At 45.5% G+C, this 22,539-nt stretch overlaps 1 protein-coding gene and 1 long non-coding RNA gene across 13 annotated transcripts in view; one reads left to right on the top strand and one right to left on the bottom strand.

Moving 5' to 3' along the window:
* LOC130293348 (MOB kinase activator 2-like) overlaps window positions 1-22,539 on the bottom strand; it is a 173,523-nt gene that overhangs the window by 38,925 nt on the left and 112,059 nt on the right. For 2 of the 12 annotated variants that reach the window (XM_056541916.1, XM_056541924.1), the window contains exon 1: window positions 11,204-11,485. The exons of 7 other annotated variants lie outside the window; for them this stretch is intronic. The gene's annotated coding sequence lies outside the window, so the exon portion shown is untranslated. Of the gene's footprint in view, window positions 1-198; window positions 662-740; window positions 920-11,203; window positions 11,487-22,539 lie in introns of those variants that run through there. 3 more of the 12 variants (XM_056541926.1, XM_056541917.1, XM_056541920.1) reach the window with 3 other exon arrangements.
* The window catches only part of LOC130293349 (uncharacterized), a 133,490-nt gene that overhangs the window by 61,151 nt on the left and 49,800 nt on the right, over window positions 1-22,539 (top strand). The window contains exon 3 of the long non-coding RNA XR_008848184.1: window positions 7,963-8,034. This is a non-coding gene — a long non-coding RNA (uncharacterized LOC130293349). The remainder of the gene's footprint in view (window positions 1-7,962; window positions 8,035-22,539) is intronic.

Genomic DNA, 22,539 nt, shown 5'->3' with positions numbered 1-22,539 from the left:
TGTAGCAGGAGAGATAGCTATCAAGTAAAACATGACTCCATTATGCAATCTGAACCTTCTTTACTTATAAAAACAAAAAACAGACTATATTTTACAAGAGGTTCTGCAGCAGCATGTCCTAATCAGGCCAGACAAAGATCTCCTTCACCTCCTTCCTTCCCTTGTATTAGAAGTTGGCAGTCGCCAACTACATATTACCATTCTACATCATCAAGATGGGAAGACGTTCCAAGATCCGTGTAATGGAAAATGTGGATCTAAGGTTTCTCGTCCTTTTATCACTGGCTTAAAATAGTTCCTGCAGTGAAGCGGCTCAGAATGAAGCGGTGTGCATTTACATCCATGTCAATTATTAATGAAGACCAATCGAAGACATGATCGCACAACTACATCCGGACAATACGTAGCTTGAGGTATTTTATCAATAAACGTTACAGGGTGGGTGTTGGTATTTGGGCCTCTCAGGCATAAAACGTACGGACACGCTGCTTGGTCAAGAAGAGAAAGAAAAAAATCAATATATCAAGCTGGGAAAATGTAAGAGGTGCTATTTTCTTTAACCCCTGAGGTGCTAGGACAGGGAAGAGTGGGCAGACTATGGGCAGATTGCTGATGAGGTCACCGCAGGTCATTCAGGATAAAATCTGAGTATGTGCTCATCCTAAAAAGAAAAAAAATCAATGAAATCAGACGCTTCATTCAGACGGAAACGTATCAGAAATGTCTTTTGTCTTCTTGACCTCAAAGAAATCTAGATTGGTGTTCTCAATCTCTAGAGGAGAGTCCGGCTGCAGGTACTATAACCTTCCAAGGACAGGTCAGTGATTTTCGACTATACAGTGGTCCCTCAAGTTACAGTATTAATTGGTTCCAGGACGACCATTGTATGTTGAAACTATTGTATGTCGAGACCATGGGGGAGATTTATCAAAACCTGTGCAGAGGAAAAAGTTGCCCAGTTGCCCATAGCAACCAATCAGCTCGCTGCTTTCATTTCTAACAAGGCCTCTGCAAAATAAGAGAAGCGATCTGACTGGTTGCTATGGGCAACTGGGCAAGTTTTCATCTGCACAGGTTTTGATAAATCTCCCCCCGTAACTCTATGGAAACCTGGTAATTGGTTCTGAAGCTACCAAAATGTCATCCAAAAATAGGAAAATGTGAGGATTAAAGAAAAATAAGTAGATAACTAATATAGATAAAGCAAATCCTTACATATAAAAGTAAGAAAGATCTGCTGGGAGCTGTAAATCACTGTCTGTCAGTGTTTCCTAACCAGGGTGTCTCCAGCTGTTGCAAAACTACAACTCCCAGCATGCCCGGACAGCCTTCGGCTGTCCGGGCATGCTGGGAGTTGTAGTTTTGCAACAGCTGGAGGCACCCTGGTTGGGAAATGCTGGCCTATGTAGAGGACAGGAGCTTCTTCTGGGTTCTGTACAAAATACAGTAACCCCCCCGACATGCGATGGCCCCAACATATGATCAAATCAACATACGATGGCCTCTCAGAGGCCATCGCATGTCGATGTCAGCATCGATATGTCGGGGCCATCGCATAAACTGCTATCCGACAGCGCAAAATGCTTAAGCTGCTGTCGGATAGCAGTTTAAGCATCCCGGACAGGTTCACTTACCTATCCCCGCTGCTCTGGGTCCACTTCGCGATCCTCCGGCGTCTTCTGCATCTTCTCCGGGGTCCGGGCCTCGCTTTCCGGCGTCGTTATTACGTCACTACGCACGCCATCCCGGCGCACCAACGTAATAACGTCACCAGAAAGCGAGGCCCGGACCCTGCAGAAGATGCAGAAGAAGCCGGAGGATCCCGAAGAATACACCGGAGCAGCGGGACAGCATCGGGAGCCCCTGGGACAGCATCGGGAGCGGTGAGGACGCGGTCCAGAGCAGCGGGGACAGGTGAGTATAACTTCCTATACTTTACATTGCACGGATCCCTCAACATACGATGGATTCGACAAACGATGGGTCGTTTGGAACGAATTACCATCGTACGTTGAGGGACCACTGTACACAATGTCCTAAAAAAGTAACATGAAGCCGCCCTCATCTGGTGTCCAAAGGAGCAGCTATGCCTGGCACAGGTAAAGAGTAGTACAGAACATGCAATACCTCCCTGTACTGTAGGGGGCGCTACCAGCCAGTCAGTGCATACACTTCAGTAATACAGGGGTTTTACCAGTAAAATGTCCATTCTGATTGGTCAGTTCTTCCGGGTATTGACATGTTTCACAGGTCTGGACTGTCTGTAGTATTGTATGTTGAGTCTAGTTTCAAGTTACAATGGTCCAGAAAAGACCATTGTATGTTGAAACTATTGTATGTTGAGGCCATTGTAAGTTGAGGGATCACTGTATTGTGACATATATCTCCCTCCTGCTCTGTTTCCTGTTCACACCTTATATCCACTTTGCATCATCTGATGATAGAGGCGGAATACTATTACTGATAACACATATAGATATGCTATTGTTATCTCTCAAAATAACTTGTTTCTGACTGTAAATACATTGTTCCTGCATGAGTCCCTTTGAACAGTCACTTAAAAGGGGTATTCCAAGGGAAAAAAAATAATTAATATCAACTGGCTCCAGAAAGTTAAACAGATCTTTTAATTACTTCTATTAAAAAATATTTTTTTAATCCTTCCAGTAGTTATCTGCTGCTGAAGTCGAGTTGCTTTTTTCTGTCTGACAACAGTGCTCTCTGCTGACACCTCTGCTTGTCTCAGGAACTGTCCGAAGCATTAGAGGTTTGCTATGGGGATTTGCTCCTACTCCGGACAGCTCCCGAGACAAGCAGAGGTGTCAGCAGAGAGCACTGTTGTCAGACAGAAAAGAACAACTCAACTTCAGCAGCTGATAATTACTGGAAGGATTCAGATTTTTTTTATAGAAATAATTTACAAATCTGTTTAACTTTCTGGAGTCAGTTGATATAAAAAAAAAATTTTTTCCTTGGAATACCCCTTTAATGATAGGGTAGATCCAGGGCCGCTGCCTTGGAAAATGAAAACATAGCAGTCAATCCTGGGCCTAGAAGCAGCCCAAAGGTTCCTTTAAGGCAGAGTTTGTCAACCAGGGTGCCTCCAGCTGTTGCAAAACGACAACTTCCACCTTGTCCAGACAGCCTTCGGCGTGTTGCTGGTGGATGATGGGGGTGCTACTGCTGGTGGGGGGGGGGGTTTGCTGGTGGATGATGGGGGTGCTACTGCTGGTGGGGGGTGTTGCTGGTGGATGATGGGGGGGCTACTGCTGGTGGGGGGGGGGTGTTGCTGGTGGATGATGGGGGTGCTACTGCTGGTGGGGTGGTGTTGCTGGTGGATGATGGGGGTGCTACTGCTGGTGGATGATGAGGGGCGCATGATGGGGGCATTATATGTGAGGGGCGCATTATATGTGAGGGGCGCATAATGGGGGGCATTATATGTGAGGGGCGCATGATGAGGGGCATTATATGTGAGGGGCGCATGATGAGGGGCATTATATGTGAGGGGCGCATGATGAGGGGCATTATATGTGAGGGGCGCATAATGAAGAGCATTATATGTGAGGGACGCATAATGAGGGGCATTATATGTGAGGGACGCATAATGAGGGGCATTATATGTGAGGGGCGCATAATGAAGGGCATTATATGTGAGGGGCGCATGATGAGGGGCATTATATGTGAGGGGCACATAATGAAGGGCATTATATGTGAGGGGCACATAATGAGCGGCATTATATGTGAGGGGCGCATAATGGGGGGCATTATATGTGAGGGGCGCATAATGAAGGGCATTATATGTGAGGGGCGCATAATGGGGGCATTATATGTGAGGGGCGCATGATGAGGGGCATTATATGTGAGGGGCGCATAATGAGGGGCATTATATGTGAGGGGCGCATAATGAGGGGCATTATATGTGAGGGGCGCATAATGGGGGCATTATATGTGAGGGGCGTATAATGGGGGCATTATATGAGAGGGGCGTATAATGGGGGGCATTATATGTGAGGGGCGTATAATGGGGGGCATTATATGTGAGGGGCGTATAATGGGGGGCATTATATGTGAGGGGCGCATAATGGGGGGCATTATATGTGAGGGGCGCATAATGGGGGGCATTATATGTGAGGGGCGCATAATGAAGGGCATTATATGTGAGGGGCGCATAATGGGGGGCATTATATGTGAGGGGCGCATGTGGCCCAGGCTCACCCAGACTCTACCTTCAGTGGCCCCCAGATCATTTGAGTTTGAGACCCCTGTTCTAAATGGTGGGGTCCCTGGGTCGTACCTGCACCGATCACATACTGATGGTTAGTGGTGCTGTGTTTGCCAACATGGATGGACTGTAATAAACCCTCTGCTACGAACAAGTTAGAATATGTATGTTCTATCTGATGCCAGTCGCCTGTATATATGGTATACCAGAACCAAAAACTAAATAAATGTTCACTACTAAGCAGTGTACACCTAAGCACCTAAATTCCTGTTAGACCATTAGACCAATGTGATCACTGAAAGGTCAAGAGATGGCTCCTATTCTTATAGATAACAAGAAACCCGATCCTGATCTAATTGTTACAGAACCATTAGGAGGTTTCCATGACAAGCGATGATGATGACGTCCGTATCGGGGGCTCTGCTTCCTCTTCCCTGGACACATTGATGAGATTTCATTACGGGAGACACGCAACAATCCCACTGATGCTTTTTATTATTATTTATTGTGATTATGACCATTGTAGAGGTTACTCCCATTATAGAGTAAGAGAGTAGTCCTAGTATACTATGCGCCCATTGAATGTAGTTCCCAATTTTTTGGAACTTTGTTTTCGAAATTCTAATAGGTCAGGTATGGAGGAGATCTGGTCTTAGATCAGATTCACCAGTTTTAAAGTATCTGCTTAAAATGTATTATTTTCAGGGTCTGCTATAAAGTTACAATACCCCCAGTTGTTTTGAGGTGGGGACGAGGTAAAGATCAGATTTGATATTTTTATCAGGCCCAAATTTAATTAAACCACAAGATACTTTAAGGATCTAAGAGACCCAGAAGCTCCTACAGCCAAAAGCAAAGTTTTTTCTGGGAACTTTAGTTTTTTCGTGGCTGCCAACTAGAGATGAGCGAACTTACAGTAAATTCGATTCGTCACGAACTTCTCGGCTCGGCAGTTGATGACTTTTCCTGCATTAATTAGTTCAGCTTTCCGGTGCTCCCGTGGGCTGGAAAAGGTGGATACAGTCCTAGGAGACTCTTTCCTAGGACTGTATCCACCTTTTCCAGCCCACCGGAGCACCTGAAGGCTGAACTAATTTACGCAGGATGTCATCAACTGCCGAGCCGAGAAGTTCGTGACAAATCGAATTTACTGTAAGTTCGCTCATCTCTGCTGCCAACCTCAGGCTTAGACCAGTTTTTCCCAACCAGGGTGCCTCCAGCTGTTGCAAAACTACAACTCCCAGGATGCCCGGACAGCCTTTGGCTGTCCGGGCATACTGGGAGTTGTAGTTTTGCAGCAGCTGGAGGCACCTTGGTTGGGAAACACTGGCTTAGGGTACGTTCACATGGGTGGATTTTTTTGCGGGTTTTCCACTGCGTATTTGAAAGGGGGCGGGCTCTTCTCGGCTGTCCGAAGTAGATTTTCCGTGACGGAATTTATGCTATGGAAAATCCGCCGCAAGCCCCATTGAAGTCAGTAGGGTCTACGGCGGATTTTCCGCAGCGTAAACTCCGCCACGGAAAATCTGCTGCGGATAGCCGAGAAGAGCCCGCCCACTTTCAAATACGCAGCGGAAAACCCGCATAAAAATCCGCCCGTGTGAACGTACCCTTAAGGCTGCGTTCACACGGCCATCTAGACCCGTCCCGTTCTTCTCCCGTCAAAAATAAAAACAGACAATAATGGATGTTATCCGTTTGGATCCATTATTGTTCAGTTAATAAACCAAAAGGGAAAAAAAAATATTTTTTTGTTCTGAGCATGCTCAGAAGTAAAAACGGATCAAAAAACTGATTGAAAAAACGGATTCAAAAGGGATGACATTAAAGGCCCATCCGTTTTCCATACATTTCAATGTTAAATTTACTGCCGTTAAAAAAAAACGGAAATGAGTGCAGACGGGTACAAACGGATGTAAACGGAAGAACAGAACCGAAACGGGAATGAAAAAACGGGGACAGACGGCGCCCTTAGACGCATGTTTCGGTGGAAAGGAAAACCTGTCAGAGCAGAAATGGAAAGTATCCAGTCTCTGAGGGATGAAGGTCTGTGATACCTTATCTCAGAAGGCCCAGCAGACCTGTATAAAGTAGCTAATGGAACACGGTTTCCCAGATCTGATGTCCAAGTTCATCAAGTCAAGAAACAACCTTTAAAAGCGAAAGTACAAAAGAGCAGAGGGAAACATTTCATACAGGAAAAGGAGGAAGGACGAGAGTTCAATGATAAAAATGAAGAAACAAAGGGGCTTCCTATGGGTATCTATGTGAAACCTCTGCAAAATCCACAGGATCTGAACTATGAACATGGTATTATGCAGCAGTAGATAGGTGGCTGCCCAATACATATGGCACCACTTATCTCTGGGATAGACTGGTCAGTACCCAGTAGGTCAGATCCTTGATGGTGGGGGATAGGGCGAGAGGGATAGGGCGAGAGGGATAGGGCGAGAGGGATAGGGCGAGAGGGATAGGGCGAGAGGGATAGGGCGAGAGGGATAGGGCGAGAGGGATAGGGCGAGAGGGATAGGGCGAGAGGGATAGGGCGAGAGGGATAGGGCGAGAGGGATAGGGCGAGAGGGATAGGGCGAGAGGGATAGGGCGAGAGGGATAGGGCGAGAGGGATAGGGCAAGAGGGATAGGGCAAGAGGGATAGGGCAAGAGGGATAGGGCAAGAGGGATAGGGCAAGAGGGATAGGGCAAGAGGATAGGGCAAGAGGATAGGGTAGAGAATAGGGCAGAGGACTGTCAGTCAGACCTTATGGAAGCTTATGGATACATAGGGCCATTAAACCCTGTGGACACGTTACATTGTGTGTGTGACTAGAGCCATAGATGTATTTTTCAGGAAGGAGCGGAGAGACCCACATTACATAACTGGCATATATCACCAAAAGCAATAGGTTCAGCCAACTTTTTTCTAATGTTCATATGAGCTTCAAAGGGGTACTCTGGTGGGAATTTTATTTTTTTTTTTTTTTTTTAAATCAACTGGTGCCAGAAAGTTCAAACAGATTTGTAAATTACTTCTATTAAAAAAAATATTTACCCTTCCAGTACATATTAGCAGCTGTACGCTACAGAGGAAATTTTCTTTTTGTTTTTTGTCTTGTCCACAGTGCTCTCTGCTGACACCTGATGCCCGTATCAGGAACTGTCCAGAGCAGGAGAAAACCCCCATTGCAACATATGCTGCTCTGGACAGTTCCTGACATGGACAGAGGTGTCAGCAGAGAGCACTGTGGACAAGACAAAAAAGAAATTCAAAAAGAAAAGAATTTCCTCTGTAGCGTACAGCCGCTAAAAAGTACTGGAAGGGTAAAGATTTTTTTTAATAGATGTAATTTACAAATCTGTTTAACTTTCTGGCACCAGTTGATAAAAAAAAAAAAAAAAAGTTTTCCATCGGAGTACCTCTATGCAGCCATTCACATTAGGTAGCTGTACACCAAACACACATCCAGCTGCCATCTATCTTAACCCCCTTCCCCCCCATTCCCTTAGCAGGGGGACTCCTCAGGCAGGGGCCTTATTTTTCCTGAAGATAAGAAGATTGGGCATGTGTAAATCCCTTTGCCTGATCCTGGATAGCCAGTCCTGGATAAAACGATATTGGCAAAAGGAAAGGATAAATAAAATGCTCCATTGCTTACCTGTCAGTAAGGATATAAACAGTTTTATGACTTTAGGTTCCTGTATATGACAAGTGCACTTACTATCCCCTTCTCTATTGTCAGATTGTTCCTGTTGGGACCTAATAAAGCAATTGAGGAAATGGCCACAATGCAAATTCCATAAATGAGCCTAAGGTAGGTTACTACAGACAGGAGGTCCATTCTCACGTCTAAGGCCACAACAGCTACACCTCACAAGCTCCTATTAGGGTTGCCACCTGGCCGGTATTTTGGCCACCCTGCTAGTATTTTATATTAAAAATACCAGCCATGCAATAGCCGGCATTTATCTAAACAATTCGCCACCTCCCGGAATGTTGCACCATATACTATACCAGTGTTTCCCAACCAGAGCACCTCCAGCTGTTGCAAAACTACAACTCCCAGAATGCCCGGACAGCCTACGGCTGTCCGGGCATGCTGGAAGTTGTAGTTTTGCAACAGCTGGAGGCACCCCTTATTGGGAAACAGTGTTGGGAAAGTGTGGCTATACTGCCACTGCGTGAAGACAGCCCACAATACACTCTTAAAGGGGTATTCCTCTGGAAAATATGTTTTTTTATAAATCAACCGGTGCCAGAAAGTTAAACAGATTTGTAAATTTCTTCTATTTAAAAATCTTAATCCTTCCAGTACTTATCAGCTTCTCTGTGTTGCATGGGAAGTTTTTTTCTTTTTAAATTTATTTTCTGTCTGACCACAGTGCTCTCTGCTGACACCTCTGTCCATGTCAGGAACTGTCCAGAGTAGGAGCAAATCCCCATAGCAAACCTATCCTGCTCTGGACAATTCCTAAAATGGACAGAGGTGTCAGCAGAGAGCACTTGTGGTCAGACAGAAAGGAAATTAAAAAAGGAAAGAACTTCCTGTGCAACATAGAGCAGCTGATAAGCACTGGAAGGATTAAGATTTTTAAATAGAAGTAATTTACAAAATCTGTTTAACTTGCTGGCACCAGTTGATTTAAAAAATATATATATATTTTTTCCAGAGGAGTACCCCTTTAAGAGTGTATTGGGCTGTCTTCATGCAGTGGCAGTATAGCCACACTTTCCCAACACTGTTTCCCAATAAGGGGTGCCTCCAGCTGTTGCAAAACTACAACTTCCAGCATGCTCGGACAGCCGTAGGCACCCTTACCTACAGACTCCCTATACCCCTCTTATTGTAGTCCATACATGTAACTGAAAATAGAACACCTGGCACATAAAGACATGTGGCGCCAAATAAAACAGTGGTCCCAGGGACTAAGTCTATGGGGTAAAATTACGTCCTTATGAACGGTAATTCATATAATCACTTCCAAGGCACCGCCAACCTTCATGCTCCGAACGCAACCCAGTGAACACAACACATGCTACGTCTCCACGTTTTATGTGCCATATGGTATTATGGCTTTTATAGATCCTGCATTATAAACAGTCTCAAAATCCTTTATACATTCGCATCATATTGTATCCATATGGCCTCAAACCCGTAAGGCTATGTGAAAGGCTCCGTTACAAATGGACATTAAAGGGGTATTCCAGGAAAAAAAATCTTTTTATAACAGATTTGTAAATTACTTCCATTAAAAAATCGTAATCCTTCTAATAATTATCAGTTGCTGAAGTTGAGTTGTTCTTTTCTGTCTGACCACAATGCTCTCTGCTGACATCTCTGCTTGTCTCGGGAACTGCACAGAGCAGAATAGGTTTCCTATGGGGATTTGCTTCTACTCTGGACAGTTCCCGAGACAGGTTTCATCAGAGAGCACTTAGATAGAATAGAACAACTCAACTTCAGCAGCTCATAAGTACTGAAAGGATTAAGATTTTTTAATAGAAGTAATTTACAAATCTGTTTAACTTTCTGGAGCCAGTTGATATATAAAAAAAAGTTTTTTCCTGGATAACCCCTTTAAGGGCTTTTTATTTTTTTTCTTTGACCGCCATTAACGTCCGTTTTTGTAACGGAGCCTAACGGGCACAGAGGATCCCATTCACTTCTCTGACGTCCGCTATTGCTTCCGCCATTCCGCCGGAAGATAGCGGGAGAAAAAGATGTCACAAGCACATTCTCCCCCCCCCCCCCCGCTATCTCCTAACGCCGGTCACACTGCCAGGCACAAACGGCAGTGTGAAAGGAGCCTAACACAGTCACGTGACAGGAATATGGTCCTCACAATAAGTCCTTATACCAATGTTTTCCAACCAGTTGCGAAACAACAACTTCCAGCATGCCCGGACAGCCTTAGGCTGTCCGGGCATGCTGGAAGTTGTAGTTTCGCAACAGCTGGAGGCTCCCTGGTTGGGAAACACTGCCCTATACACTGTATAAAGCGCAATAGCAAGTGGCAGATGTCTCCTTCGTACATGCACAGACCTGCTGAGGACTGGGAGGAATGTCAATGAGACGGCAGGGCTTCCTGTTACAACCTGCCACAAAGTCACCAGGTGAGACCGGGCCAACCGAGATGGGCAGACCAATGCAGGCATGCCAGCCTACCACATACCGAAATTCCATAGATTACCATTATTCGGCTATAACAGTCAGATCCCGCTTGTACTTTTTACATGACACCCTATATCACTCGATACCTAATGGGAAACTATGTTGTTATTTTATTTCCATTTTTTGCATACAAACTATAAATGCCACAATCAACACTACAATGCATGCCCAATATTATGCGAACATAAACAGCAGCATTATCTGCACTGACATATACCGGTATATGGCTGACCATAATAACCCTGTAGAACACACTACACATATCAATCACAAGCTATATATCTATATGTATATAGATAAAAAAAAACATAATAAAGCCAGTTTTTATATAAAACAACACTGCGGAATAGGTTGGCGCTATAGAAATAAAAGATCAGTACTCTCAAGATGCAAAGTCAAAAAATGTTGCAGTATCCTGTAAATACCTTATTGGACTAACAGAATTTTGTTTCGGGATTCCTCGCTTTATCAAGTCTTTATAAAATTCTGTTAGTCCAATAAAAAAAAATTATTAAAAAAAGGTATTAAAGGATACGGAGACGTTTTTTGATTTGGCATCTGCATCGCCGGACTAATACGGCTACTCGAATTTACTACCGTATATCATTAATGATATGAAGACTAGATACAGGATACGGAGACGTCTTTTTTGATTTGGCATCTGCATCGCCGGACTAATACGGCTACTCGAATTTACTACCGTGTATCATTAATGATATGAAAACTAGATACATGGAATGTATCAGACTATACGGCAGGGCCCATAAGTCTTGGATATAGCTTGAGGATTGCTACAAGTAACTATACTCACCCCTGGTCTCCTGAAGGTCCTTGTGAGTCTACGGGACTGGAGGTCCTGTGGGGAAGTTGTCCTCCTGTGTCCAGTCCAGGCTGGTAATGCTTTGCCTCAGTCAACAACTTCCAAAGCTTTTTGAAAACACAGTGGCAGACAAAAGAGGGAGAACCTGCCTAACCAGAGGCTGTTCCAGCCCAGTCTACACATGCTCTCCTCCCCATGCACATAGCCCAGCCCCAACCTGCCTGCTCATTCTGGGCTTATTCACTGCACACAGCCTATTGCAGCCAGGCAGGGCGGTTACTGTTCTATGGCAACCAGGGAAGCATTATGTCACCTTCCACCTTCTACCAGCGTGCCGCATGTGCCAAGCCTTGTACTAGTGAGAGATAATCAATAGGAATACAGGATATGAGAATAACCAGCTTATCGAGTCCGTAGGATGCACAGTTCTGCAGAGTCCTAGTGCGGACACCAGGATGATACGTTTATTTTATCTTAGGACTGTGAAGCATAAGGGACAATTCACACGGCAGAATTTCTGCACATCTGCACTAATTCCACTAATTGGGGGGTTTCTGGCTTGTGTAGATTTTGTGCGGGACTGATGCAGAATCCGCATGCAGGAAATTTAGAAGTGTCAATGGGAGTGCGGAATCCTACAGAAGTCTATTGGGCTTTAAAGGGGTACTCCACTGGAAAACTATTTTTTTATTTTTTTAAATCAACTGGTGCCAGAAAGTTAAAGGGGTACTCCGGCGCTTAGACATCTTATCTCCTATCCAAAGGATAGGGGATAAGATGCCTGATGGCGGGAGTCCCGCCACTGGGGACCCCCCGTGATCTTGCACGCGGCACCCCGTTTGTAATCAGTCCCCAGAGCGTGTTCGCTCCGGGTCTGACCTTGTGTGACGTCACGCCCCCGCCCCCGTGTGACCTCACACTCCACCCCTCAATGCAAGTCTATGGGAGGGGGCGTGACAGCTATCATGCCCCCTCCCGTAGGCTTGCATTGAGGGGCGGAGCGTGATGTCACACGGGGGCGGAGGTATGACGTCTCATGCCGTCGGCCCTGTGGTCGCCGGTAATCAGACCTGGAGCGAACACGCTCCGGGGACTGATTACAAACGGGGTGCCGCGTGCAAGATCACGGGGGTCCCCAGCAGCGGGACTCCCGCGATCAGGCATCTTATCCCAGATCCTTTGGATAGGGGATAAGATGTCTAAGCACCGGAGTACCCCTTTAAACAGATTTGTAAATGATATGCAAGAAAAGAAAGCACATACGTGCACTCACCGCTCAGCGGAGACAAGTAGATATGGGAGTCCGGTTCACGGGAAGCTGGGTCTCAGCATCGGCGCAGGTAGAAAGGCGCTCGGAGGCTATGCCGGCAGTTTCACACTTGAATGCGTGCTTCTTCCGGCCTCCATCGGAGGCCGGAAGAAGCACGCATTCAAGTGTGAAACCGCCGGCGTAGCCTCCAAGCGCCTTTCTACCTGCGCCGATGCTGAGACCCAGCTTCCTGTGAACCGGACTCCCATACTGATTTGTCTCCGCTGAGCGGTGAGTGCACGTACGTGCTTTCTTTTATTGCATATATAGATACTTCATACATTTGTATGTGCACCCCGCAGGAGATATTGCAATAGGCTGCTGAGATCACGCTGCATCTGTACATCAGGTGTAGTAGCCTCTTAGTGTGCTCTTTCCTTTCTTGCCTCCCCACCCATAGATTTGTAAATTACTTCTATTAAAAAATCTTAATCCTTCCAGTACTTATCAGCTGCTGTTATGATCCACAGGAAGTTATTTTCTTTTTTAATTTCCTTTCTGTCTGACCACAGTGCTCTCTTCTGACACCTCTGTCCATTTTAGGAACTGTCCAGAGCAGGAGCAAATCCTCATAGAAAACCTATCCTGCTCTGGACAGTTCCTAAAATGGACAGAGGTGTCAGCAGAGAGCACTGTGGTCAGACAGAAAGGAAATTAAAAAAGAAAAGAACTTCACCACCCCTAGCTACCATCTTGCACCACAGACAGTAACACTAGTGCGCCTCTATGGAATCTCTGCCTGGAGATATTTCGGCCAGAGATTCCATCTGCCGAGGGCGCCGACTGAAAAAAATCAGCGATAGGACTGCTCAGACATGCACCGTCTTAATTTCTGCCAAAATAAAGCACATACTGCTGATAAGACCCCCCAATGATCAGTTGATGGGAAGCCAGCGCTAAAATATCCTGCAGCGCCACCGCAGGCGAGGTGAAGCAGTGCAGGATCCTCCAGAGTGCGAGATACCTTGTCGGGTCTGGCTAGTAACTGTGGGAATTGAAGAAAGGACTCACCGATTTTAGTGGGACAACCATATAATGTATATAGTAGTATTCCAGATGTCAAGGGAAAGAAGGATTAGGCATGTCGGATTTGAACTGCCCGGTCCTTTTAGTCTTTGGGAGATAAGCTGCTGCCACAGGAGTCTGTCCCCTCTCCCCCCAAGAACACATGCACGCTTGGCCGAGCTGAGCGTGCATGTGTATGGGGGGCAGGTTGAGAGATAGCTATCTAATGTGTATAGCCGGCTTTAGAATTCCCTAATACGGTATTTGAAAATGGAATTCCTTAACCAGACAGTCCCTTTAACATATTTACCCAGCCTACTGAGCCGTGACCTGATGTCTACCTCTTACCATTAGAATACAATGAACCCCTATTTACAAATAAGGGCCCATTTACACCTTCTATTTACTGTAAGTTGGCAACTGTGTTTGGTCAATAAAACTTTAAAAGTGTGCCACCGAATGCATCTGAATACTTGTTTGCCTTGTCTGCAAAAACAAGGTGTGAACGGGGCCTTAGAACTATTTATTTATTTATTTTACACTTTTTATGTATTTGTATGTTATATATTAGCATCAGGATCAATGCGCTGCAGCTTTATTATAACAATCTATATGGAAATATCATAAGACATGGTGAATAATCTATCCAACACCATAAAACGGGTCTCAAACTCAAATTTTCTGGGGGGCAACTGGAGGTAGCGGCTGGGTGAGGCTGGGCCGCATGCGCCCCTCACATATAATGCCCCCATCATGCGCCCCTCACATATAATGCCCCCATCATGCGCCCCTCACACATATAATGCCCCCATCATGTGCCCCTCATCATCCACCAGCAGTAGCACCCCCATCATTCACCAGCAACACCCCACCCCCACCCCCCTGTGGTAATAGCATGAGCTGACGGATGATGGGGGTGCTACTGCTGGGGGGTGAAGCATTAGGTAGGCAACAGGTTCCCCACATTTGGAAGGTAGCAGTTTCCCCACATCAGGTAGACGTAGCACAATTTCCCCTCATTAGGTAGCCGCAGCACAGATTCCCCACATTAGGTAGCCTTAGCACAATTTCCCCTCATTAGGTAGCCGTAGCACAGATTCCCCACATTAGGTAGCCTTAGCACAGATTCCCCACATTAGGTAGCCTTAGCACAGATTCCCCACATTAGGTAGCCTTAGCACAGATTCCCCACATTAGGTAGCCTTAGCACAGGTTCCCCACATTAGGTAGCCTTAGCACAGATTCCCCACATTAGGTAGCGCAGCACAGTTTACCCACATTAGGTAGCGCATCACAGATTCCCTACATTAGGTATCGCAGCACAGATTCCCTACATTAGGTAGCCGTAGCACAGATTCCCCACCTGGACAGTGCTACTTACATCTGCCTGTGGGGTCTTCCTAGTGGAGGTGCGCGCTATAAGTGACATCATCGCAAGCGCAACGCAGGACGTCGGCGTCCCTGTGCAGCGGTTGCGATGACGTCACTCACCGCGCGCACATCCGCCTGGAAGGTTTAGTGACGGGGCAAGACTGGTCGGCCCCTCATATGTGCACCAGGTCCCATGTAGCAGTGTTTGCCGAAGTGTGTGAAGTCTTCCTGCATTTAGCCCTGCTTGCCCGATGCAGGGATAAATGCCTGAGGAAATCAACTGCATGTCCCGGGCGTCGGGCGATACAAATTCCAGATCCCTGGTGCGGGCTGCAAAATTTCGTTCCGCGGGCCGGGAGATTGAGAGCCCTGTCCTAAAGTGTATAGCTGGACATAGACATCCGGAAATTGTCAGAGGAACCCGACATGTCATGTGATCTTTGCTTGCAGGAACATAACAAATGACCATGGGGCCCCATAGCAACACTTGGATTAAGGCCCCGATCCCCCATGACAACTTTAAGCAGCAACGTTTAGAAAAGCTTATGCATATTTTGACCTCCCTTACACAAAAGCAATGTCACAATACAGCGATAATGGGCGCAATGATGTCACAGGGCAGGGATTATGTACAGAGAGATGTCACCATGTATCTGTGACCTCATACCTATATAAGTGTGGTGGCTGGGTGGTGCAGGTAATAGTGTAGGGTATGTTGGTATTAACCCTATGTTGTCGTGACGCCAGGATGCGGTTTCCTTAGGGTAATGGTCCTACTGCCAACTGTCCCAGAAACGGTAGGGAGAAATAATTGAATGTCCACAGCAGATATTTGATGAAAACCGGAATAAACTTTACTGCATATTTTATGCAACTGCAGGAAACAGAACAGTCTTTGTATAGAGGACCGCAGTTCAGGTTCCTCACAGGTTTGCTGAGACTTCTTAGATATTAATGAGCTTTGATTTTCTAGTCACTGTGCTACTGAATCTAGGGTAATCGAGTTGCAGTAGTCACACAGGATTTTAATAATTTTGAGTTGGATGACTCATGGTTTAGTGGCTGCAGAAGATAAGGCTTCAGGCCTAGCTTGAATTGATGATTAGATATGAGATGTGCTTTCTTTAAGTGCCAGGAACAAGAGAGAGAATTTAGTGGCAGCAGCCCCTTATAGGGCTGGGCGGTATATACCGATTCATACCGAATACCGAATTTTTTGGCTGCACGATATGAATTTTCCCCCATACCGCAATACCGGTTGGGACCCTCCCCCTCGGGAATGTATTATCAGCCTAGCGCAGCGCTGTCCCCTCATTGGGGAGCTAATCATATGTGATCCGCCAGCGCTGTTCTGCCCCCCCCCCCCAATTAATGATCAGCCCAGCGGGGTACTACTCACAGATGTCACCTTCAAGCACTGCCCTCCTCCTCTTTGTTGGGGGCCGCTGGCGCTGGAACTCACTGTACGCCAGAGGTCTCCAACCTGCGGACCTCCAGTTGTTGCAAAACTACAACTCCCAGCATACCCGGACAGCCACCGGCTGTCTGACGTTCCAGTCCCAACGGCTGTCTGACGTTCCAGTCCCCAGCGTGTGGCCCACGTAGGTGAGTTTAAAGTTTATTTTCTGTATCTTTTGCAGCCCGGGCATAGGGATACAGCGTACAGCAGTGGTCTCCAACCTGCGGTCCTCCTGCTGTTGCAAAACTACAACTCCCAGCATGTCCGGACAGCCGTTGGCTGTCCGGGCATGCTGGGAGTTGTAGTTTTGCAACAACTGGAGGTCCGCAGGTTGGAGACCACTGGCGTACAGTGAGTTGCAGCGCAAGCGGCCCCCAACAAAGAGGAGGGCAGTGCTTGAAGGTGACATCTGTGAGTAGTCCCCGCTGGACTGATCATTAATTGGGGGGAGCAGAACAGTGCTGGCGAGTCACATGATTGGGGGGGGGGAGGGGGGGAGAAAATAACGTTATATAGTTTAAAAAATACCGTGATACACATATTTGGTCATACCACCCAGCCCTAGCCCCTTCTATATTAAGGGGGTGGGACAAAGCTAATTGGATAGCCAAACCTGTCAATCCTGACCTCTGGAACTCTGGGTATATCACATGACCCAAAGGTCCTTAAACCATAGCATAAGATGAATTAAAGGCACGTGACCTCTAAGGTCCTATACAGAGGTATCCTAGATTAATTACATGTATAAATATACACATTAAATATTAACATATTAAGAGGCGACTAGGGGTTAGCCCTTCAGGAGAGCCCATCAGCATGGAGGGACTCTGGCTGAGGGGACTCCAAACAAAAAGGGACAGGACATGATCTGTACCGGGACACCACATAAGTATAGGAGCATATGTATAACATGTGCACACACATACACACATCCTTTTTTTCCACAATTTTGATGCTTCGGTATGTCCTACCTGGCATCTGTGAAAAAATAGGGTATTCAAACTGGACCTCTAGCTATTGCAAAATTACAACTCCCAGCCTGCCTGGATAGCCGTTGGCTGTCCAGGCGTGCTAGGAGTTGTAGTTTTGCAACATTTGAAGGTCCAATTGTTTGGAGATCATGCTATTCCATCTGGCAGACTCTGCTGCATATTCTTAAACAAATGGCCAAAATGTCCAACTTTTGGCTTCCATTGGGTATATGGGTCCAGTTAACACATGCGCTGGCACCTATCGGACTGAATAAAACAATTTTTTTTTCCAAAAACAGCACCACACTTGTCCTCAGGTTGTGTGTGGTATTACAACTTGGATTCATTCATTTCAATACAACTGAGATGCAATACTACATGCAGCCTGAAGACAACTGTGGTGCTGTTTTTGGAAGAAATCAGCTCTGTTTTTCAAATTGGGAGTAACCACTTAAATGCAGCGTGAAAACAGCATCAGAGCACCATTCTCCTTGTTCAGTATGAACTGCAAACTGCAAGATATCTGGTGGCTGAGCATGTCTGATAATTGTCATAGGGTGTTGGGATAAGTGGCTGTCAGACACATCTGGCACTGCTTATCATCAGAGAACAGAAGATCAGACATGTTATATTATTGACGTCTTTGGAATCTCCTGACAATTTCCTAATCTACACTGCTCAAAAAAATAAAGGGAACCATAAGATAACACATCCTAGATCTGAATGAATGAACTAATTGTATGAAATACTTTCGTGTATGGAGTCACACTCAAAATCAAAGTGGAAAACCACACTACAGGCTGATCCAACTTTATGTAATGTCCTTAAAACAAGTCACAATGAGGCTCAGTAGAGTGTGTGGCCTCCACGTGCCCATATGACCTCCCTACAATGCCTGGGCATGATCCTGATGAGGTGGCGGATGGTCTCCTGAGGAATGTCGTCCCAGACCTGGACTAAAGCATCTGCCAACTCCTGGACAGTCTGTGGTGCAATGTGGCGTTGGTGGATGGAGAGAGACATGATGTTCCAGATGTGCTCAATTGGATTCAGGTCTGGGGAACGGACGGGCCAGTCATTAGCATCAATGCCGTCCTCTTGCAGGAACTGCTGACACACTCCAGCCACATGAGGTCTAGCATTGTCTTGCATTAGGAGGAACCCAGGGCCAACCGCACCAGCATATGGTCTCACAAGGGGTCTGAGGATCTCATCTCGGTACCTAATGGCAGTCAGGCTACCTCTGACAAGCACATAGAGGGGTGTGCGGCTCCCCAATGAAATACCACCCCACACCATTACTGACCCACTGCCAAACCGGTCATGCTGGAGGATGTTGCAGGCACCAGAACGTTCTCCACGGCATCTCCAGACTCTGTCAAGCCTCACATGTGCTCAGTGTGAACCTGCTATCATCTGTGGAGAGCACAGGCCGCCAGTGGGGAATTTGCCAATCTTGGTGTTCTCTGGCAAATGCCAAATGTCCCACGCGGTGTTGGGCTGTAAGCACAACCCCCACCTGTGGACGTCGGGCCCTCATACCACCCTCATGGAGTCTGTTTCTGACCGTTTGAGTGGACACATGCACATTTGTGGCCTGCTGGAGGTCATTTTGCAGGGCTCCTCCTGCTCCTTGCACAGAGGCAGAGGTAGCGGTCCTGCTGCTGGGTTGTTGCCCTCCTACGGCCTCCTCCATGTTTCCTGATGTACTGGTCTGTCTCCTGGTAGCGCCTCCATGCTCTGGACACTACGCTGACAGACACAGAAAACCTTTGTGCCACAGCTTGCATTGATGTGCCATCCTGGATGAGCTGCACTACCTCAGCCACTTCTGTGGGTTGTAGACTCAGTCTCATGCTACCACTAGAGTGAAAGCACCGCCAGCATTCAAAAGTGACCAAAACATCAGCCAGGAAGCATAGGAACTGAGAAGTGGTCCGTGGTCACCACCTGCAGAACCACTCCTTTATTGGGGGTGTCTTGCTAATTCCACCTGTTGTCTGTTCCATTTGCACAACAGCATGTGAAATTGATTATCAATCAGTGTTCTTCCTGAGTGGACAGTGTGATTTCACAGAAGTGTCATTGACTTGGAATTACATTGTGTTGTTTAAGTGTTCCCTTTATTTTTTTTTAACAATGTATAGCTGCCATACATGCATCAAACTGGTCTGCATGACTGGCGTCCCAAAAGGAAGCCTCTAAGGATGATCCACAAGAAATCCTGCAAACAGTTAAATGAAGACAAGCAGAAAAAGGCCGGGTTCACATGGGCAAAGAATATGCGGAACGTCCGCAATGCAATATCCAATAGTCAAGTCACGTAATAGTCAAGTCTATTCTTTCCTCAATAGTCCGCAAGGAAATGCATTGCCGTCTATGAGACGGTGCATTTCCGAGTGGTCCTAGTGCCCGCCAGTTAGTCAAATGTGCGGAATGTCTGCACCTGTTTTGTTGTGCGGACATCCTGCAGATTTTTGGCCTGTGTGAGCTTAGCCTAAGGACATAGATTACTGGAACCATATCCTGTGGTCTGATGAGACCAAGATAAACTCATTTGGTTTTGATAGTGTCAAGAGTGTGTGACGGCAACCAGATGAGGAGTACAAAGACAAGTGTGCCTTGCCTATAGTCAATCATAGTGGTGGGAGGGTCACGGTTTGGGCTGCATGAGTGCTGTTGGCACTGGGGAGCTACAGTTCATTGAGGGAACCGTATTTGGCAACATGTACTGTGACATATGAAGCAGAACATGATCCCCTTCGGAGACTGGGCCGCAGGGCAGTACTCCAACATGATACTGACCCCAAGACACCACTACAGAAGCTGAGGGTAAAGGTCATGGACTGGCCAAGCATGTCTCCAGACCTAAACCATATTACTCAAGGGGTACTCCAGTAGAAAAGATTTTTTTTTTTAAATCAACTGGTGCCAGAAAATTAAACAGATTTGTAAATTACTTCTATTAAAAAATCTTAACCCTTCCAGTACTTATCAGCTACTGTATACTACAGAGGAAGTTCTTTTCTTTTAGAATTTATTTTCTGTCTGACCACAGTGCTCTCTGCTGACACCTCTGTCCATGTCAGGAACTGTCCAGAGCAGGAGCAAATCCCCATAGCAAACCTCTCCTGCTCTGGACAGTTCCTAACATGGACAGAGGTGTCAGCAGAGAGCACTGTGGTCAGACAGAAAAGAACAACCCAACTTCCTCTGTAGTATACAGCAGCTGATAAGTACTGGAAGGATTAAGATTTTTAAATAGAAGTAATTTACAAATCTGTTTAACTTTCTGGCACCAGTTGATTAGAAAAAAAAAATGTATCCACCAGAGTACCCCTTTAAGCATCTACAGTAATACTGGGATGAACTGGAGATAGAATTAAAGGGGTTATCCAGGAAAAAAACATTTTGTATATATATATATATCTCAACTGGCTCCGGAAAGTTAACCAGATTTGTAAATTACTTCTATTAAAAATCTTAATACTTTCATTACTTATTTGCTTCTGAAGTTAAGGTTGTTCTTTTCTGTCTAAGTGCTCTCTGATGACACCTGTCTCGGGAACCGCCCAGTTTAGAAGAGCTTTGCTATGGGGATTTTCTTCTAAACTGGGTGGTTCCCGAGACACGTGTCATCAGAGAGCACTTAGACAGAAAAGAACAACCTTAACTTCCGAAGCTCATAAGTACTGAAAGGATTTAGATTTTTTAATAGAAGTCATTTACAAATCTGTTTAACTTTCTGGAGCCAGTTGATGTATTAAAAAAAAAAAAGTTTTTTTTTCCTGGATAACCCCTTTAAGTAGAGAAAAGAGGAAGCAACTACATAGAATGTTATTCTGTGCTAGACTTATGATTGTTAAAAAATTGATTTATCTGCAACCTCCTAGTAAGAGGGAATGGGTAGAAATGGTAAGAGGAGATTATAGAAAGTAATCAATATGGTATTGAAGAGCGAAGAATTATTATTATTATTATTTTTTTTTTTTTTGGGGGGGGGGGAATAAAAAAAGGGAATATAATGTGTATTATGTTGTATTGATTATATTTATTGTGAATGTATAATATTAATGTATGAATGAAAAAACATTTAATATATTCATTAAAAGAAAAAGAAAAAAAAAGTATCTGTGGGGCATCGTAAACCAGCTTGGATCCTGCCCTGCACATGAGGATATGTACTTTGTGACCACTAGTAGCAATGCAGACATATGCTGTCCTATTAAATCCCATGAGTACAGTACCTTAGGCTGTACATGTATGGTAGAATGAGCCTGGAATGTGCAGACGGGTACACACTCTCTGTACATACTGTACGCCAGCACTGTGCTCTTACATTCAGACAGACTGACACACAGTTATATTGTCATACTTGTACACATGCCAAGATGTAAACACTACGGAGACACAGCAGGACCTGCCGTATCATTCCAAAATGTTCAGTCACCGCAGTCCCAGCAGTTATGTCAGGTCACTTATTTTCCTCTCCTCTGCGCCAAATGTCAGCAGCCAAAAATCATTTCGGTTTTTGGCGAAATTCTACACAATAAAGTCGGTATTTATTTCACCCTGATCTATCATTGCATCTAGGGAAGTCTGTCTGATATGTATCTAAATCTGGTGCTTAAAGGGGTACTCCACTGGAAAACTTTTTTTTTTTTTTTTTTTTTTTAAATCAACTGGTGCCAGAAAGTTAAACAGATTTGTAAATTACTTCTATTAAAAAAAATCTTAATCCTTCTAGTACTTATCAGCTTCTATTTGCTCCCCTGGAAGTTCTTTTCTTTTTGAATTTCCTTTTCAGTCTGACCACAGTGCTCTCTGCTGACACCTCTGGAGAGGTTTGCTATGGGGATTTGCTCCTGCTCTGGACAGTTCCTAAAATGAACAGAGATGTCAGCGGAGAGAAATGTGGTCAGACAGAAAGGGAATTCAAAAAGAAAAGAACTTCCTGTGGAGCAAATAGACGCTGATAAGTACTGGAAGGATTAAGATTTTTAAATAGAAGTAATTTACAAATCTGTTTAATTTTCTTGCACCAGTTAATAAAAATAAAAAAAAATGTTTTCCAGGGGAGTACCCCTTTAATGTATTCAGTAATTGCTTTAGATCAGTGTTTTCCAAACAGTGTGTCTCCAGCTGTTGCAAAACTACAACTCCCAGCATGCCCGGACAGCCGTAGGCATGCTGGGAGTCGTGGTTTTGCAAC

The sequence above is a fragment of the Hyla sarda genome, chromosome 10 (genome assembly GCF_029499605.1).
Source record: "Hyla sarda isolate aHylSar1 chromosome 10, aHylSar1.hap1, whole genome shotgun sequence".
In the NCBI taxonomy this organism is placed as follows: Eukaryota; Metazoa; Chordata; class Amphibia; order Anura; family Hylidae; genus Hyla; species Hyla sarda.
This window is presented reverse-complemented; position numbering and strand designations above follow the sequence as displayed.